This window comes from Crotalus tigris, unplaced genomic scaffold, assembly GCF_016545835.1.
Source record: "Crotalus tigris isolate CLP2741 ecotype Arizona unplaced genomic scaffold, ASM1654583v1 scf7180000024419.1143555, whole genome shotgun sequence".
NCBI lineage: Eukaryota > Metazoa > Chordata > Lepidosauria > Squamata > Viperidae > Crotalus > Crotalus tigris.
This window is the reverse complement of record NW_024100585.1, coordinates 527,677-547,343: the sequence shown is the minus strand read 5'-3', so window position 1 is coordinate 547,343 and position 19,667 is coordinate 527,677. Positions and strand designations below refer to the sequence as shown.

General features: G+C 37.3%; 1 protein-coding gene across 4 annotated transcripts in view; it reads left to right on the top strand.

Moving 5' to 3' along the window:
- LOX (lysyl oxidase) overlaps nucleotides 1-19,667 on the top strand; it is a 59,058-nt gene that overhangs the window by 10,173 nt on the left and 29,218 nt on the right. Inside the window, exon 1 of one of the 4 annotated variants that reach the window (XM_039329834.1) lies at nucleotides 18,450-18,685. The exons of the other annotated variants lie outside the window; for them this stretch is intronic. The gene's annotated coding sequence lies outside the window, so the exon portion shown is untranslated. Of the gene's footprint in view, nucleotides 1-18,449; nucleotides 18,686-19,667 lie in introns of those variants that run through there. 4 annotated transcript variants of the gene reach the window in all.

The window sequence follows — 19,667 nt, the reverse complement described above, 5'->3', positions numbered from 1 at the left end:
CACTAGATCAAATATCCATAGCTACAGGAAATGCAGGAGATAGACTAGAGACTGAAATATATTAAATAGACTATTATATTTGAAGTAATTCTTTTTATAAACTTTTTCAAGTACTCATATATGACCACTGACATCAGATATTTTGATCATAAATATGTTTTTGTAAGTGTGCATCCAATGTGCATTGTTCTGTTCTTCAATATTTCCTGCAATATAAGTATTTCTCAAATGGACAAGGCAAATGTATCTACTCAAGCCTTGCTATTCCTGCTATTCCTCTTACTTTGTAAGAGCTTTCTTTGCACTGGTATGAGAGTGTTCCACAGTGGAGGCAAGGTTGAAAGAATATTTAATTGATCTTTAAAAGTAGTTAGGCATAAAGTGAAGTTGGGGCTAAGATTTATACTGCACCTGTATATTGCATATATAGTAAACATTTCTATAGAGTCCTTAACAGGGTTATTATAATGCAATCCAGAATAAAAGCTTGTTTTAATAAAGGAACTGGGAGGAAGGATTCTGTAATTTTTCAACTTACAACAAATGGGAAAATCCATAATTTCAGTGATTGTCCCTGTTTACATAATGATATATTACAAATTGCAAAAATGACATCATTTGTGACATTTTACATTAGTTGCGTGGCGCCATCATCACATAAATGACATCCATCATGCAAAGATGCCAGTATGCAAAATAGGTAACACACATAAAGAATGAAAATTGTGTTATTTCTGTAAGGACAGCTTTATACAAATTATATAAATTTCACTGAAAATTAAGTATATTCCATGAAATGTCTGTTGCACTGAAGTTTGCTAAATCAAAATTTTAATGCATATAAGTTGAGGATAAATCATGAACATCCATAGCAACCAGAGTTTTAAGCCAAATGACAAAAGGTTCATTGTGACATCATAGTGAAAGCTCCATCCCTTATTTGCTTGCCTACAACATCAGCAGTGTAAAGAAGGTATCACATACATCACAATGCATATTTTGGTCAAGGAGATTCAACACTACTGTCACTCAACACATATCTGTCTATATTCCATTATTATTGTCACTTTCCATCATTTTCTGTCTGGTTTGTTTTGCCTGGTGATGTTAGACTGGCCCTGAATTTCAGATGCTAAAATATTCTAATACTTTTGATATTTTTCCTCTTCTTAAATTTCTATCTTTCAATGTTGAAGGGCACCTGCCTGTTGATTTTATTGAGCTTCCACTTATGAACAGAATTATTAATTTAACATACAGAAATTTGGCAGACCAAGATCCTAGTGATGTGGAAATAGGTATAATCAGCCGTTAAAGTGTATAATTCAAATTGCTGTTAAAAGCAGAAATGAAATAACTGATGAAAAGTAACGATGACAAAATTTGTAAAAGACATTTGAGAAGCAGCAATAGGAATGATTATAATTAATAAGCACCAATGCTTTAACTGGTCTCTGGTCTGGTTAATAGGTGTTTTATCTAGCTATATGATACCAATCACTTCAATCATGATAATGTCAAAGATAAAGAGGCTATTGATTGGGTGGCTCAGGGTATGTATCTGTTATGCATGTCTCTTTTTTACCAGTAGAGGGAAGGAACTAGTAATTACCACTAATGAAAAGGTTAAGGTAAAATGAATAAGTAATATATGTCTAAATAAAAGCAGATAAGAATATTTTATTCAAATTTATTTCAGCAGGTTTTCAAGGAATCAATGCATCACTCTGAGGAAAACAATAAACAGACACTAGGCAATGCTCCATGATTTAATCAAAGCCATGCTTTCCCCCAAAGGGTTTAGCTTCCTTAAAAGCTTGAAGGAAGGGAAAGAAAATCTCACTGTTTTGAAATTCATACATAAAAAAATAGGTAGTTGGCTTGTGATTTCTAAAACAAAATTAATTTCAATCAAAAAAAGATTCTACATCATTAGAGGATAGGACAAATACTAGAACTCAGAAAATTTCAATAATTTTAATTGTCTAAACTCAATGCTTCAAAGAAAACTTTATGAATGCAGACTGCCTTTTTAATTTAAATGAAATAAAAATCAATATATTGCATGTGCATCCAGGTTGCTACTTTAAAAAAAATGGAATCAATAATCAAATGATTCTTTCTAAAAAAAAAAACCCAACCAAACAGCTCTGGACAAAGATGCCATATATATAATGAATGATTTTATCTTTGAAAACCCAAGTTGTAAGATGTTTCTCATTACATATCACTAATCTCCATTAGGCATCTTTTTGTTGGTTTATTATTTTTCTACCCAATGCATATTTCTCCTATCCTGTATCTTTATCTCTAAATTTTACATACTCGTTTTTGTACGTTGGGGTGTAAGATTTTTTTTTCTATAGTTCTCTAACATTATTCCCTTAGTCTTTACTTTCGTTCAACCTAAATTATCTGTACAAAATTCTATTCAAATTTGTCAGGTCTATCTTATCATCACATGTCTTTGTTCTATTCCATGACTTTGCCAACTACTTTCCTCTGGTTCTCAATGGGAGATGACTTTGACAGGCTTTCAAAATTGTTACTGTTAGTAATGATCTTTCTGGATAGCCAAGTAATTCTTGTTTTCTGAGGCCATCTTTGGGGTTTGAATTTGGCTATTTGTAGCTCCCCAGCCTCTTAAATCTGTGACTACCCTGGGCCTCCCAACACACCAGTGTCCCAGGAGTCAAGACCTTTCCTAATGACACTATTGATGGTAATTCCTGACCTTCTCTACTAAGTTGGGCCACTTGCAATGTCCTGGGCCACTATTCTTTCATGAGCTTCTTGATTGGTCTGGTTCACCAGCACTCAAAGCTCCTTCAGATAGCTTGGCCAACCACGCTCTTTACTTCTCATTTATTTCTTAGTGCACTACTAGGTGCAGGATTTCTTGACACACACACCCTTTCTTTCTTTAATCCTTCAACTATTTTGCTGCTCTTCTCTGTTTTTCTTAATCTTTAGCATTTTCCTTTTTCTTCAGGCTTTCTTCTTTTGGTTCTTTCTTCTGATTTCCACTTCAGTTCAGTTCTTAAACTCTTTTTCTTTACCTCTTCCTTCTGGTGCCACCATCCTGGAAGAATTTTGAACCACTGGCTGAAGGAACCACACCCCTTTTTAAAGGGACTGGTTCCTGTATGTACACAGTTAGGAGTCAAGATCAACTTGAGTCTGAGAGCAACTATCAATAGTCAGCAATGGAGTATTACAGTGATAATAATCCTCCCATCTTATGAAATATATTCAGAAAAAGAGTTTACTGAATTCAAAGGAGTTTATTTTTCAGTCAGCATGGACAAATGGAGAACTCAAATAAATGAAGCCCTTGTTTTATGTCTACCTAATTCTATCCCTGCACTTTGTAAACCCTGATCAGTTATGTTAGTCCCATTTCCTCATACTTTCAATCTAAAACACATGAGCCAGGTATATATAAAAAAAAGAAATGGGGAAGGGAAACACTTAGGATAATCAGAAAAGGGAATAAAATGGCAGCAGCCCAGTGACAGCTGTGGGAAGGCTTAGGTCAGGAGAGTTCTCATCAGGGGTCAGCATGACTGTTTTTTTTTCTCTCACTTGGCTCTGCAGGGTGTTGGAATTGCTGCCATTTGAGGTCAGCTGTGGGAGGTCAAAAATGGCTGCTGCACAAGCAGTGATGATGGAATAGCTCTGCTTCCCTCCAGGGCAGCTGCTTTTTCAGTAGAGGCTGAGGGACAAAGAGCTGGGCTTCTCTTTCCCTACCTTGGTGATTCTGCACCCCGGGGGACTGGCTGCTGCCAAGCGACAGTGGCCATATATTTTCAGCAACACACACAGAAATGGCTTACATGGCTTCAAGTATATTCTTGCCTTATTTTTCCCTGATTACCCATATGATTAAAAATAAGAAAGGTGGAAAATACATTCCTATGTACTCAGCACATTCAGTTGCTTGCGTGCATTTGTTTGTGTGTATGCTATCTCTGAATGTACACACTGCAGTTGTTGCCCTCTGTCCAAGACACTCTGTTTATTTTCTTGTTTGTTTGTTTTATTGCCTTTGACCTTTTGCCATGTGCTGGCTATGCATGCTATAAATCATTTATTTTTCAAACTTCTTTTTCCAATCTTTTCTGTCTTTGGAGGATAATATAGGACAAAGTTCAAACAGTTAAATCTTGAGGTAAAGTGAGACACTAACATATTTTTTAAAAAGTCCACACTGGACTAGAAACAGGAGCAATACTTTATTTTATTTAGAATTATAACTGAAGAAATCAATTAAAAAAGCTATGGCCCAATCCTGGGCCAAAGAGAAGTTCAGTTGGAAAGCAGGAAAGATTTTCTTCAGAAAGGTATAAAATGGTGTTGCTGTATGTTATTGACACAGCATTTTCTGTTTTCAAGAGTTACATAAGCACTTTGCCAATGGCTCAACTATTGCAGGGCTCCCAAATTTTGGAGATTGGTGGGGAAAATGGGAAATTGAAGAGCATACAATGTTATGGGCAGCAAGCACAAGACATCCATTGACTAGACAGGAAGATTTTCAAACAAAGCACTTGGCTGCAGCCCCTATTATTTTTATTTCCTAAGAATGAGTTCATGTTATTTCTTTATACATTTGATAAACAAACAAACATATGCATATAAAGGGGGCTATGAAGCATTCTTAATAATAAAGATTACATTTGAAAATGGTGCTCTGTTTTCTCCATATCATCTTTCTGCTTTTTATTTATTTTTTTTTAAATTAAAGGTAATAAAAATGGCAGAGCTATGGAGGCTGCAAGAGACATATCCATGGGTGCATTGGGGAACCCAGGTGCAACTGTATTGAATTAACTGAGGGGAAAAAGAAAAGAAACAAACACAGTAGTATTCCTGAAAATCCTGTTGACACCTATGAATCCAAACCTATATTTGCTCACATTCATGAAAAAGACCAATGAACTTGCAATGACAGGATAGGCTCCCAATGTGTCCCTGTCCCTGTATATACACATTTGTATATATTTATACAAAATTATGTTGCCATGGTTCCCCCTTCCAACCAACATTAATTGTCAGCAATGAATAGAGGCAGATATCTTGAATCTCTTATAGACCTTACATTCAGTAAATCTGTCTTCTTCACACTGGTGCTTTCCTGAGCTTTTGAAGGAACACAAAGAGTAACAAGGACAGCCACAGACAATGATGATTCCAAACTATTCCATCCATTTAGAAATCATGATCGCCACAGTTTGATAATAAAGATGTTCACATGGTAGACAGCTTCTGCCTTTTAGGATGAAGCATCAATAGTAAAGGAACAAGAAGTCAAGAAATATGCTGCAGACTAGCATTTGATAGAGTAACCATGAAGGCCCTGGAAATGATTTTCAGATGCACTGGTAAATCTATACCTACAAAGATCCAAATATTGCAGACAATGTTATTCCATGTCACACTACTAAAGTTAAAGTTGGATTTTGAAGAAGCAGGATAGAAAGATTATTGACTCTTGGTGTTGGAGAAAACTCCTTAGAATACCATAGACAGCCAAGAAAACAAATAGCTCATCAATGAAATCAACCTAAAGTTCTCTCATGAGACACAAATTATTATAATTTGGATATATTATGCAAAGACCTGGCCCTCTGGAGAAGACTCTAATGTTGGGAAAAGTAGAAGGATACACAAGAAGAGGACAACCAAGAGCAAGATGGATGAACTCAATTACGAGGGTAATTTAGAAATAAACTTCCATTTCAGCATGTGTGATAAATAGTGGGAATAGTGATGCCTGTCCTATGGTGCTGTGTGCAGTAGTTCAGAAGGCAGTGAGGAGTGGAAGGAGAAGGTTGTGTTGCAGTTGACTCATCCGCTAGATCAGTTGAAAATGAACTTGCCATAGAAAATCCTACCAAATGTGAAGTGTGTGCAGTAACACGATTCCTATGTGCGAAAAAACTTTCAGCAGCTACAATTCATTGTGAACAGTGTAATGTTTACAGACCAAACATGATGAGTTAAGGTGTCATACGTCAGTGGTGTTGCATGTTTAAAGATGAACAAACTGATGTGCATGATGAGCCAAGAAGTGGCCATCCATCTGTAGTCAGTGATGAACTTGTGCAGAAAATTTACAAAAAAGTCTGTGAAGTCCATCGGTTCATGATATCTGTACTTTCTTTACACTTTCCCCAAATTTCTTGAACTGTTTTGTATGAGGTAGTTACAGAAAATTTGGGAATCCACAAGTTCTGTGCTCATTGGGTACCAAAACTCCTTTCTGAGGAGCACAAAACACACCGAATGGGTTCTGCTTTGAACTTTCTCATGTATTATGTTGAGGAAGGAGAACAATTTCTTAACAGAATTGTGACAGGCGATGAGACCTGGGTGTTGTATGTGAACCCCAAAAGCAAACAGCAATCAATGGTGTAGCATCATATGCACTCACCAAAGAAACCTCCAAAAGCTTGGCAAACATTGTCTCCCAGAAAGGTTATGGCAACAGTATTCTGGGATGCCAAAGGAGTATTACTAGTGAAGTTCATGGAGCGAGGTTCGATCATCAATTCAGAAATCTGCTGTGAAACACTATGAAAACTCAGATGAGCCATCCATAACAAGTGTCAGGGCATGCTGACTTCTGGTGTGGTGTTGGTTCACAATAATGCTCAGCCACACACCTTTAGATGCACCCAAGAACTTTTGAAGCACTTCTGTTGATATTTTTGATCACCCCACCATAGCCCAGATTTGGTGCTGAACGACTACCACTTCTTCAGGCACATGAAACAGTGGCTTGCATCACACTGCTTTGATGATGACAATGCGCTTCACAATGCTGTTACGGGGTGGCTTTATTCCCAGGCAGGATATTTTTTTGCAGAAGAAATTAAACACTGGTTTGAATATAAATGAAGATTAGTTTAAGAGAGATGAACCCCTCAAGTAATATAGTATATCTTCTTTCGTTTTTCTTTTGTGTCTGGTTTTTTGACATGAGAAATATAAAAATGTTGGGATGGTTTATATAAAAGAAATGTTTTCTCTGTTTGTCTTTTTTCTCTCTGTCTTATTTTTCTTTAAGATATGAGAAATGTAAAAATGAGATGGCTTGCATGAGAAAAAAAGACTTAAATACTTAAGTGTAACTAATTTTTAGAAAATCTTAACCAGTAAGAATGTTTTGAATATTGTGGGGAAAACAAATTTAAATAAGAATATAAACAGGAGTTATGACAAGGCAATTAAGATGATTAATGAAAAGAAGCTTTATATTGATGTGGTTATTATTTGCAGAAACATGAGGAAACTGTTTATATTTAATTGTTTATTTAAATAAGAACTGTATTAATTTAAGGTTGGCAAAATAGAATATTATTGGAAGAAGAGGAAATCAAGTAAAGCTGTTATATGGACTATAGAATTATAGAAATTGTTATTGGTTGTTTTTTAAACACTAACCCAGACAGCACGATGTTTACCAAATATTAAGGTATATGTTAAAAATCAATAAAACATTTTTTTAAAAAAAGGAATTTTAAACCTTGTAAGATGTTATGGCAAACGCCTCAATTTGAATAGCGATTATGTCAAAAAGAAATGTAATGTTGTAGTTTTCTAATGTGTATAATAAAGGTTCTGTATCTGTGAGTGTCTGCCATTGATAACCAAATGGAGGTTTATTTCCGAATTGCTTTCAAATAATAGCAATAGGTATACCATTGGACTATCTGAAGAACTAGATTAAAGACAGATCATCTTGGAGAAATCTATGTCCTCATGCTCATAATCAATAAATTCCTCCATTATTGAGTCTTTTTTCTCCTATTTTTTCTCTGATTGTTCAGTTGATGTGTTAAATTTTCAGTGGACTAAACATATTCAAAACTGCACAAAGCAATGTTCTGTTTAGCTACAGATAAACCTGTTTGGCTTTTCTCAAACAGCTAAACAAGGTTAATATTTAATATCTGGTTAATATTTAATGAGCACAGAAGCTTAATGACACTGGAACAGCAAGCCAGAAATGGTCTGCACTCCAGCAGTTTGAAGTCAGCTCCACAAGATGGGGTGAGCTCCCGCCACTTGCTCCCCAGCTCCTGCCCACCCAGTAGTTTGAAAGCATACAATACTGCAAGTAGATAAATTGGTAGCACTTTGGTGGAAAAAAACTTAGCTGTTTGTGTGTGCAGAGAGTAGAAGGTGGCACTGGACCTGGCTGAACACGAGGCAATGCAACATAAGATGAGGCAAGGCAAGGCAAGACTGGTGGAGGAGCCCAGAATAGCCAGCAACCCGAGTGCCACTAATCAGCTGATTATAAACTAGTTTGCCCCCTGCGGAGTATCAAGGAGCACACAAGTGCTGAACAGAATGAACTAGCAATTTAGGCTGTCAGGACTGCATTGTGTCTAGCATTTGTAGATTTCCCTGACATTGTATACCATATGCTAAATAAATAAATAAATAAATAGACAAAAAGTAAAAAAGAAACCAGAATGAGGTAGTAGCAAACCACTTTCAATCTGTTATCAAGATAACATGATGGACATACTCATGCAATCATGAGGCATTGAGGTTGATCACAGGATATTTCATTTCATTTCATTTCATTGCTTCTAGTTAAACAACTATTTTCTATTATTTAATAATTGCCATTTCACAGATAGTTGCTGTTATTACAATATTTTGGCACATTGTTCAAAATATCAATCAACTTTTCTTCTTTGTGAAGATAAATTACACAAATCTGACAAGTAATTGGTGAAACTCATTATTTCTTTTTTCCTACTATTGACTTAAAATAGAAGTAATTTAATTCATTCTCTAAAATTGTATCAGCCTTAGTATTTACTTCAAATCAATAATCTGAAGACCTTAATGCAGCTGAGTAAACAAGACCCTTTATGAGTGGGATGTATTTTGTTAGATTTATTTGATTTGTTTTTTTATTGCAAATCATATTATTTTTCACTAAAATGCTTTATTATGAATATATAATATTGATTTATGATGGTGCCATATAAATGTATTGCTCTATCGAGTTTGTCTGAAGTACAGAAAAACAACTTTTCACAAAGATAGACATACAGTACAGAGCACTTAGTGCCATTGTTATCATATTTTTCCATATAATTATGCGGAACTTAGACTATGATTTCTGGTCTTCACATAATGATCTTCTATATAATGTCATATTATGTTTTGTTGTGTTTTGTGTTAGCCCTGCTTTATCAGTAGTGTTTTCATCTTGCAAATTATGCAAAAATTTACAGCTGCTGTTGGTCTGTTCTGTCTGAGCTGTTCAGGTCCATCGTGCTTAGAACTTCTGTGATCGACTGCAAACAGCCGATCTTTGATAGGCCAGTTAGCTGGTGTTCCCTGATTGGCTAATGGCTAGAATCTCATCCCTTGAACTCTGGACAGGGAAAGACTGAGGGACTTGGAGAAAGAAGTACTGTAGTCTCAAGGGGAGGAAATTTGAATTACTGCAAGGAAGCAAAACTACAGATCCTAGCCACTCAAAGGGGGAAAAGGAACAGTCAATCCCTGGAAGAAGGACTGGAAAAAGGTGTGTGTAGGGAGGGAGGACTGGGTGGAGGAGAACACAGCGGTGTTCTCAGGGAAGAACTGCTGTGGCATTCTGGGCTGTGGGCTGCACAGAAGAGATATAAGAGAATAACAGAGTTGGAGGGGACCTTGGAGTCCTCTAGTCAAATCCCTTGATCAAGCAGGAGACCTTGTACAACAAGTGGTTGTCCAATCTCTTCTTAAAAACTTCCAATGATGGAGCACTCACAACTTCTAAAGGCAAGCCTAGTCAGAGGTGAAGCTTAGAAGTGACTGTATTTCAGTTTCAGCTGCAGTTTCCAGATTCATTCTCTCTGACTAGAGAGGACTATTATCATAATTAAAGCCTCACAAATCCCACAAGGTGTATTAGTGCATTTGGGCCAGTAGGGCTGGTCATCTGAAAAGAGAGACAGAAGTAGCTCCTTTGGGAGTAAGCATGTTATATTATGCTATGCTATGCTGAGCTGTGCTGTGCAGTGCTGTGCTGTGCTATGCTATGCTATGCTTTATGTCATTTATGTCTAAGGAGTTCCCTATAATTTTATCCTAACAACCTATATTAGATAACCTGAAAATACAGGTAGTTCTCAACTTACAACAGTTCATTTAATGACGGTTCAAAGTTACAACAGCACTAAAAAAGTGAGTTATGACCATTTTTCACACTTAAGACCATTGCAATACCGCCATGATCACATGATCAAAATTTGGATATTTGGCCGCTGGTTCATATTTATGACGGCTGCAGTGTCCCAGGGTCAGGTCATCGGCTTCTGCAAACTTCTGACCAGCAAAGTCAATGGGGAAGCCAGATTCGCTTAACAACCATGTTACTGACTTGACAACTGCAATGATTCATTTAACAACGGTGGCAAGAAAGGTCATAAAATGGGGCAAAACTCACTAAACAAATGTCTCACTTAACCAACATAAATTTTGGACTCACTTGTGGCTGTAAGTTGAAGACTACTGTAATTTTCCCCGATACACCCAGTGAGCTTCAGCCTTGAATGGAGGCTTGAAGCAGGTCTGCCCAGCCCAGCCCAGCCCAGCCAGCCCATCCTATTGAAATGAGAGAGACCTGCCAGTTCTATAAGTGCATTACCCCAGCATAGTTTCACTTGGAAGTGCAGCAGATGGTGCTGGACAGAAGATCTTCATTTTTGCTAAATGGCTGTAAGTTTAAAATGCCTGAACAGGAATATAGTTTCTTTAAGCTCTTATGGAAGAATGAGTGGGGCTTCTGGACTGCTAGAATTTGGTCTTAAAGATTCTGTGTCAACAAATAAAAACAGGGTGAGCAAAGACATTGGGCAAGATTCATAAAAGCAAACTTCCTGCACTACGTGAGCAATTAACATGAGTTTTGAAATTTTGTTTTTTTTTTGGGGGGGGGGGTTATGATAGCATTACAACTGACCCTGGCATTCCTTTATTTGTTTACTTATTTATTTCATTGTTGCATGCACAGTCTAACTTTTCTCAGAGAATGAGTGGTAACTTACAGAGGAGGTTTCTCCCAGTTTTATCAATAATATGCCTGTGGCTTGCATGTTTGCAGGGTATGACCGTCAAGTACAGATGGCAGCTACAAATGACTGAATGCTAAAATTTTGTGCATCACATGGGCAACACACATTAAAAAATGGGCAAAGCTTAAAAAGTTTGAATGCATGAATCTTGAGTTGAGGTAGGATGCGTTCAGGTCAAAACTGGGTTAAAGCCACTTAGTGACAGGAATCTGTGTTACTTTCCAAATCAGTAGATAATCTATAAAAACTAATATATGATGAGAGGCAACATGTCTGAAGGGGTCTAATATTTTCCTTCCTCTGCACAAAAACTACTCCTATTTTAGAGATTAGATTTATGAATTGATTGTTTCCTGAAGGTTCCCCCTGGGATTCAGGTTGGGAATAAAACTAGGCACCAGTCCAGATGTCTTTCACTGCACCATGTCAAAGTTTACATTTAACAGCACAAATGCTTAATGTGATACTGTGAAAAATGCAGCATGTAATATGCAACTCCTAGTTGAAAACAAGCTTATGCAAGGGTGTTGGTGCAAGAGGCAAATCTTTCAGACTGTGATTTCAAATACATTACAGTAAAATTCCCATCTGGTTGAGATTATATTTAAAATAAATATTTACATGGAGGAATTCTGGAGAAAAATATGTGCTTTAAGCAAAAACGGAACTCTTGGGAGTTGTAACTCATTAATTGCCATTTGGTGTTTAATAGGCTGCCTTTTTTAAAAAAACACACACACCAGAAGATGAATAATAAATTACACATTACTGTGATGTTGAGGAGGAAGCAGTCAGTTCTGCTGTTAAGATACTGGAAGGATCTGAACATGTAAATGGAAACAGGAATCTAGTCTGATTCGGATGATCAATAACATTTTTTAAAGTGTAACCAACTGGAAATCCAGTTCACATTGAACTGCTTTATTTGCAGCCCATTTGTGCTTTCTAAAAATATGCTTAAAACAAGTAGATGAACATTTTAAGTTATATCAAGAGGTACCATTTTGGAAGCAGAACAAAATTGGGCATTTATAAAAGTCAGTTGCAGTTGGATGGCAGGAAAGAAAGGAAGGGAGGAAGGAAGGAAGGAAGGAAGGAAGGAAGGAAGGAAGGAAGGAAGGAAGGAAGGAAGGAAGGAAGGAAGTCCCCACATGAGTGAACTAATCACCGATATTTGTGGGTAACAAAATATGGATGCTTTTTTCAGTAGGTCCATCAGAGTCTCCAAGGACAACTTTTTTAACATTCTGTTATCAAAGTTCTATTCGTTTTGTATGATATGAACTGACTCTGGAGAAAGGCATCTCCAAGAGGTTAGGAACAGCTGGCCAAATTCAAAAGAAGGACAATTGGTACATAGAAGTATGATGAAGTCACAGGTCTTGCACAATCATGGACAAAGCTGTCCAAAGATGAATTTCAATAGGAGAAATTTATGGAACAACAGAATTACCCCATAACTCCACCTCCTTGCCAAAACATTCACTGTCCCAGATAATAAGATACCTAGACATCTTGTACACACATCAGAATTTGAATACTGTCAAGGATAGCCTTTCTCTATTCTCTGGTAAGTCCTGTTCAGGTAATTACCTGAATTCATGAATGTTCAAAGTGAGATTAGGATCAGGAACAGGGTGCTTATACTATCATCCCTTGCCTATTTTTCACTCTCACAAAGCCACAATTTATCTTAGTTGAATTGCAAAGTCTAAAGGGGAGTTCTAGGAGTATTAATCTGAATGTGAGTCAGATCTCCTTCCAATCTGGAATCCTACTTTATAAAGGTATTGTATTATTGTGATAAATATCTTTCTTATGGCCAATGCAGAAGCTTTTGCTTTTTTGTGAATGTAGGTCAGTTTCATAGAAGAACTCTTAGGAAAAGCTAACTCATATTTCACGGAACATTTTGTTAAATAATTTTGAATCTGAACCCATTCTCCTTTGGTGCACAAATTTTATTGTCGTTAAAATATAAAAATACAATCTAAGACCAGGAGAGGGCGATGAAGCCTAGCAAATAAAATGATTTTTGCAAAGTAGAACTACTGAATAAACTAAGAATTATGTCCTTTTTGCTTTTTTTTGAGGAGGGGTGGGGGGAGTCATTACCGTGGCAATATATATTTGCCCTTGTCCCAGTAGATCATTCATATAAAGTTTTGCTTCTGGCTGTGAATTTAATAACACTTGTCATCATAACTTTATTGGGAAGTCACGTATATGAAGACAGTCTTTGAGATGAAAGGAAAATCATGTTAAGCAATCCAGTGGCTGGTTTTGGGAGCTTTCTGTGGAGCAGATGGGGAATAAAGTGTTTAACTGGACAGTGTCCCAGACTAAATTCCATGGAAGAACTTGTACTTAGTAAAAATATTTGATGCATTTTTAGGAACCCTCTGTTCCAAAATATGACAATTTCTTTCTTCTTATAACTCTTGCTCTTTGATATATGGATTTTGAAGTCATTATTTAAAATGATTGGCCATTTGATGAAATCCAAAAAGAAAAAAAAACACATTTATTAACGTTTCTCCTGTATTGGAGAAACTATAAATAAAGAACCTGGACACTCACATCTAGAATCAGTCTAGACTTAAACTTCTATAAATTGGAGTGCTGGTCAAGGCTTATAATTTTCTTTGTTTTTCTTTGGAGGGACACACCCTTTATACAGATAATGTAACTTATAATTTCACAGGCCCAGTCGGTTTTTTTCCTTCTTTTTCTTTTATGGGAGAAAATGGCTTTGGTCAGTGTGAAAATAAACCTGTTCTAATCCCTGCTGAATGTTTGTCTTCATTTTGCAGTTTTACAGTCATACTCCAGAAGTTTTGGGAGGTGAAAACAGGTGTGCTACATTTAAGCAGAATAACTCTCTAGTTATTGTGGAGAAGGAGATAAATGTTATTTGATATTGGTGAAATGTAGCCCATATAGACTCAGCTCAAGATGGGAGAAGGGAAAACACAAAATGGAGTCGATAGAAAGATTTTATGAATGATACATATAGTCATAATATTCCCTGAAAAATCACGACAAATGAACAGACACAGTGTTAATGACAATGCCTACAGGTCGACGTGAAAATTTCTGCAGGATGGAAACCTTATTGTCACATATGCACCCACAGATAAAATGATGGGTCAGACAGGAAAGTCCAGTCCACAGCTAGTAAAATAGTTTTGTTTTGTTTCAAATCAAGTTTGATTCTGTAAATTGCCCACGTAAGGTATGTTTGCCTAATTCTGGGGAGGCTTTTGACTTCTAGCTTACAACTCTGCATCTTTATGGGGAATTCCCACCTGAGTACAGGTAACCACAATTGGGCCCAAAATTTCTGTTGCTAAGTGAGACCGTTGTTGAGTGAATTTTGCCCTATTTAACAATCTTTCTTGCCACAGTTGTAAAGTGAATCTCTGCAATTGTTAAGTTAGCAATAGGGTTGTAAAGTGAATCTGGCTTCCCCATTGATTTTGCTTGTCAGAAGGTCACAAAGTGTGATCACATGATCCTGGGACACTGTAACTGTAAATATGAACCAGATGCCAAGCATCCGAATTTTGATCACATGACCATGAGGACACTGCAACAGTCATAAGTGTGAAAAATGGTCATAAGTCACTTTTTTCAGTGATGTAACTTTGAATGGTCACTAAATGAATTGTTGTAAGTCAAGGACTACCTATACTAACCAGTGTTGACCTTGGTTAGTTTTTCAAGAAGTCAAAATCTATTAGGTGTTACTATATGGTTTATAGCACAGGTCGGCAACCTGCGGCTCCAGAGCCGCAGGCGGCTCTTTGAGCCTTCCCCTGTGGCTCCCAGCCTCCTCTGCCACTTGCAGAGAGAGACAGAGACAAGAGAGAGCCACTTGTGCTTCCCTGCTTCTCTCTCTGTCTCTCTCTGTGTGTCTGTGTATGTTTGTGTGTGTGTGTGTGTGTATAAAAGAGTGGACTCACGGTGTTCTCTGACAAGTTGAAAAGCTTTTTGGGCGGGGCTCCTCCCTTTGCTGCGTTTCTGCAGGAAGGAGGAAGCAGGAAGGGCAGGAGAGAGCTAGCTAGTCCAGCTATGCTGACTCAGGAATTTTGGGAGTTGAAGTCCATGAGTCATAAAAGAGCCGAGGTTGCCTACCTCTAAGCTTATTGGAGAACAGCTTGAAGCCAGCTTGCCAGGTGAACAGAAGATTGGAGAGAGAGGGGGGGGGAAGAAAGAGAGAGAAAGAGAAAGAGGGAGGGAGAGAGAGAGAGGAAAGAGAGAGAGAGAAAGAAAGAGTGGGGGAAGAGGACTGGCAGATCAAGGGCAGAAAGAGAGAGAAGGAGAGAGAGAGAGGGAGGGAGGGACAGAGAGACAGAGAGAGAGAGACCCTTTTGACATCTAAAATGAAGATAACACTGCATATATCCTTTTTTACCTTTATCACACACACACACACACACACACACACACACACACACACACACACACATTTTAAAGGTAAAAAAGGATATATGCAGTGTTATCTTCATTTTAGTTATCAAAAAGGTTTTGCAGCTCCCAGTGTTTTGTTTTCGATGGGAAACAGGTCCAAGTGGCTCTTTGAGTGTTTTGGGTTGCCTACCTCTGGTTTATAATAATCAGCTTCCTCAGCCTTGAATTCTGTTTTGTGGGATTAAATAACCCAAATGAGCGAACACAGAGTTAGAACTATTGCAGTTTGTTAGAGCCTGTGTGTGTGTGTGTGTGTGTGTGTGTGTGTGTGTGTGTGTGTGTGTGTGATGTATGTGCATTATGAAGTAGCTTTGGTTTGATTTTCATATCACTGCCATTCACAGCTGTTAAGTTACTTGACATCCTGCTTGAGTATGCAAGGCTTATAGGAATAAAGCTTTGACTACTGGATGACTTTCCTTATGTTACAAACAATGTATCAAATCTTTATTTTACAGAAGTCTTTACTGAGGTCATCATATGTTATTATTTATCAAGGCTCCAGTTAGGCTTGAAAGATATTCCAGTTATACTCCTGTTTCTAATAAGGCTGCTACAGTAGTAAAGGGAACAAAAAATTCTTTGACCTTAACTAATTCCCTAATTTTTTTCTTTAAAAATTGCTAATCATGTCCTGTCAACATTTATAAAGTGTTTTTTCCCCATAAATACTATAAACTGGTTCTGTGCCTACATAATGTCAAGCCCATGTGATAAGTGCTGATAATTGCTCTTGAGATTCTCTTGCTGTTTCATCAAGTATATTACTAAAATTCTAGTAATTAATTACCTCCCAAGGAGACTTCCTGAAATTCTTTGCCCTCTTCCTCGGCTCTTGTGATATATTCTTGGATTGAATTTTACGTTCTTTATGTGAATACAGGCTGATGGAAAATATGTTAAAACTGGAGTTTGGAAATAATTTTGACACATTTATGTAGCTTTATTTCAGTCACTTAAATTGAAATGCTATGATGTGAAGTGGAAATCAGATGGAATATTATAATTGTCAAAAATTGTGGTGGAATATTGTTTATTTAATTTATATTCCATCTTATTTTTTTTATAAATATCTCAAGGCAGTGAGCATATTTAACCTTCCTTCCTCCTCCTTTTTTCCCCACAACAATCCTATGAAGTGGGTTGGGCTGAGAAAGAGTATGATAGGCAAAAAGTTATAGATTTTTGAAAAACTGTCAGAAACAAAGGCACAGATTAATATCATCACTACCATGATCATGATCGCTTTTCCTTTCTTGCTTTTGGACTGCAAACTTACTCTTATTCTCTTATCACCTTAACAGTATTTGTGCATTACAGAAACCTCAGTGTCCACAATGGGAGTTCTCTGATTAAATCCTGCATTATATGCTTACCCATGAGAAAACACTGACCTTTCAATTGCGTATTACAATCAGTTTAGGCTACATTTAATTGGCTTTTTTCAGTGCTAATGATAATTGATATAGGTCCAGTTGTTTTAATGTTAGACTATTTTCTAGTTACAATGAATACCTTGTCACCTGAATTGCCTATAAACAGCATCCAATGAGAGATGAAACTTGTTAAACATATGCTTGATTCTTGTAGTTCCTTAATTATAGAAATAGCCAAAAGAAAAAGGGAGAACTGGCTAAGTTGTAAAGACAGTAGTGAATGCTACTGTCTTTACCATCATAATACTGGAAAAGAATGTATGAATTCTACCTAAATCTCTCTGTAGATGATTATTTCCAGCCAATCTCCAATATTCAATTATTTGGAAAATGCTGGACTTTTATGGTGGGATTTCAGTTCCAGAAGGGGTGGCATGGTGGTTCAGTGGTTAAGACGCTGGGTTTGTCCACTGGAAAGCTGGAAGCCCAGATTTGAGACCGAGTTCCACGTGACGGGGTGAGCTCCTGTCCTCACCCCAGCTCCTGCCAACCTAGCAGCTCGAAAGCATACACATGAAAGTAGATAAATAGGTGCCACTTTTTTGGGAAGGTAACAGCAATCCATGATGTTATGCTGGCCACATGACCATGCAATGCCTTCAGATAGTGCTGGCTCAATGGCCTTGAAATGGAGATGAGCACTGCCCCCTGTTGGCAGCAACTAGCAGAGTAAAATCTGCAGGGACTCCTTTACTTTTTTTTACCTTCAGGTCCAGGATTTTCTGAATTAGACAACTATCAGTATTGACTGCTATATTTTCAGGCCTAGTTATAAAACAGTACCTACTTTGTGGATGTTCGTGCTAGAACATAAAAAGGAAGCCTGGCTCCATATTACTCAGCTGCACCTTTTCATGGCTTTTGAAATCATCAGCTAAGGTAATCTCCATGACCACAGCTCCAATGGGACTTGAAGATATGGTTGTTTCATTATTCCTGAAAATGGCAATTTCCATAGGTGATGGTGAAAGACTTCTGCTTAATCCCAAAGCTGCTTTTTCATAAGGCAACTGGACTTCCTTGTTTTTCTTTGAAGATGTTTCACTTCTCATCCAAGAAGCTTCTTGAGCTGAATGACTGGATGACTGAGAATCTCCATAGATGTCTGCTTAATGTTACAGAGGTTGGTTTAGGGCACTCCTCAAAAGAGATTATCCAAATCTGGAGATTCATTGTGTTCTCTTCTTTTCACATAAATCCAAGAAAACTCTTTATATTCAAGAATTATGTATAATATTGGTATTACACACAAACTAGCATACAAACTAAGGTTAACCCAGACATACACCTGTTTAATTGAAAGCAATCAGGGAATGAGGATTCGGCTTGTTGTAGATGAGATTTGATTTTCCTTGGAGATTTAGATTTGTCACTTGAATTAACTCATAGATTCAGCATGAATATGGATGTCCAAATTGTAGATTGTTGGGGATGTGTTTGCAGAGATAAGGCTAATTCACCAACTGCCGATTCCAGGAGATGTCACAGCTGGTAATCATGACACACAATCTGATTATATTTCAAATGAATCTCTATGATATTTTCAGGTAGGACATGTGGAAGAGTAAGCTGCTTAGAAAAATATCTGTGCTGGGTATCTGTGCTGCCTTCTTCCCCTCCTATTTGAGCCTTCTCCTCAGCCTCAGTGTGGAAGATATCAAAAAAGCTGTAACTTTGAAACAGGTATGGAAAAAGGCACATGACGTATAAGCTCTGCAGCCACCATCAAACAAAGTAAAGCATGCAAATAAAAGTATTTTTCATTCAAAAGGAGTGAATAGTCTAGAGGAAAAGAAGTATAGAGTATGGGAAGGCAGCACCACACCCAGAGAAGAAAATATTTGGGGGGATTTTAAAAAGGCAGAATATTATATTTCCCCAAAGGATCTTAAAGCAGAAAAGCAGGCCCATTCAAGACAGGATCTTTGAAATCCTTTGGAGCAAGATTTGATAGCTAACAATAGCAGAGTGATAGAATTAGAACCAGCAACCCCTCACCCAAAAAAATCCAACACAGGACATAGCCAGCAGCCACAACCACAGGGAAGTAGGACATGACCTTTAGGACATAATAGGATTAACCCACCAGCATCAGAATAACCAAAAGGACATAATCAAAAGCTCAGGTCAAAGTTCATGCCAGAGGAACAGGAACAACTCCAAATACAAAAGCCCAGGAAGGTATAAAACCCCACCACTCCCAGAACCATGTGGTCAGCCACCCAGAAACATGCTGCTATCAGTGAAGTTTCTGGCAACTCAATAAACAAAAACCTTCTTTCCTAAAGCAGTCTCCATTTTGTTTGTTCCTGGCTTGGATTGGATCCTGATGAAGATTTTTCTTTCAACAAGAGGCAAAGCAAAGCACAATACAACATGGAAAGGTGCATGATGGCCATTGTGAGGAAAACAAATTCTTAGAGGAGTAGAAGCATGTTAGCAAAATATAAACATAGAAGGAATGTGCACCACTTGAGGCAATATTGAAATGCTTAGATGTCAGTAAGCTTATCAATTTTTTTTTATGGCAACATATCTACTATGTTTCTGTTAAGAAATTACTCTTTCTTGAAGACGGTAACAGTAAAAGGGTGGAAAAATAACTTCAGGTTTACTAATTATGACTTACATCATTATTACCTATGCATATTTATGACTGAATCGT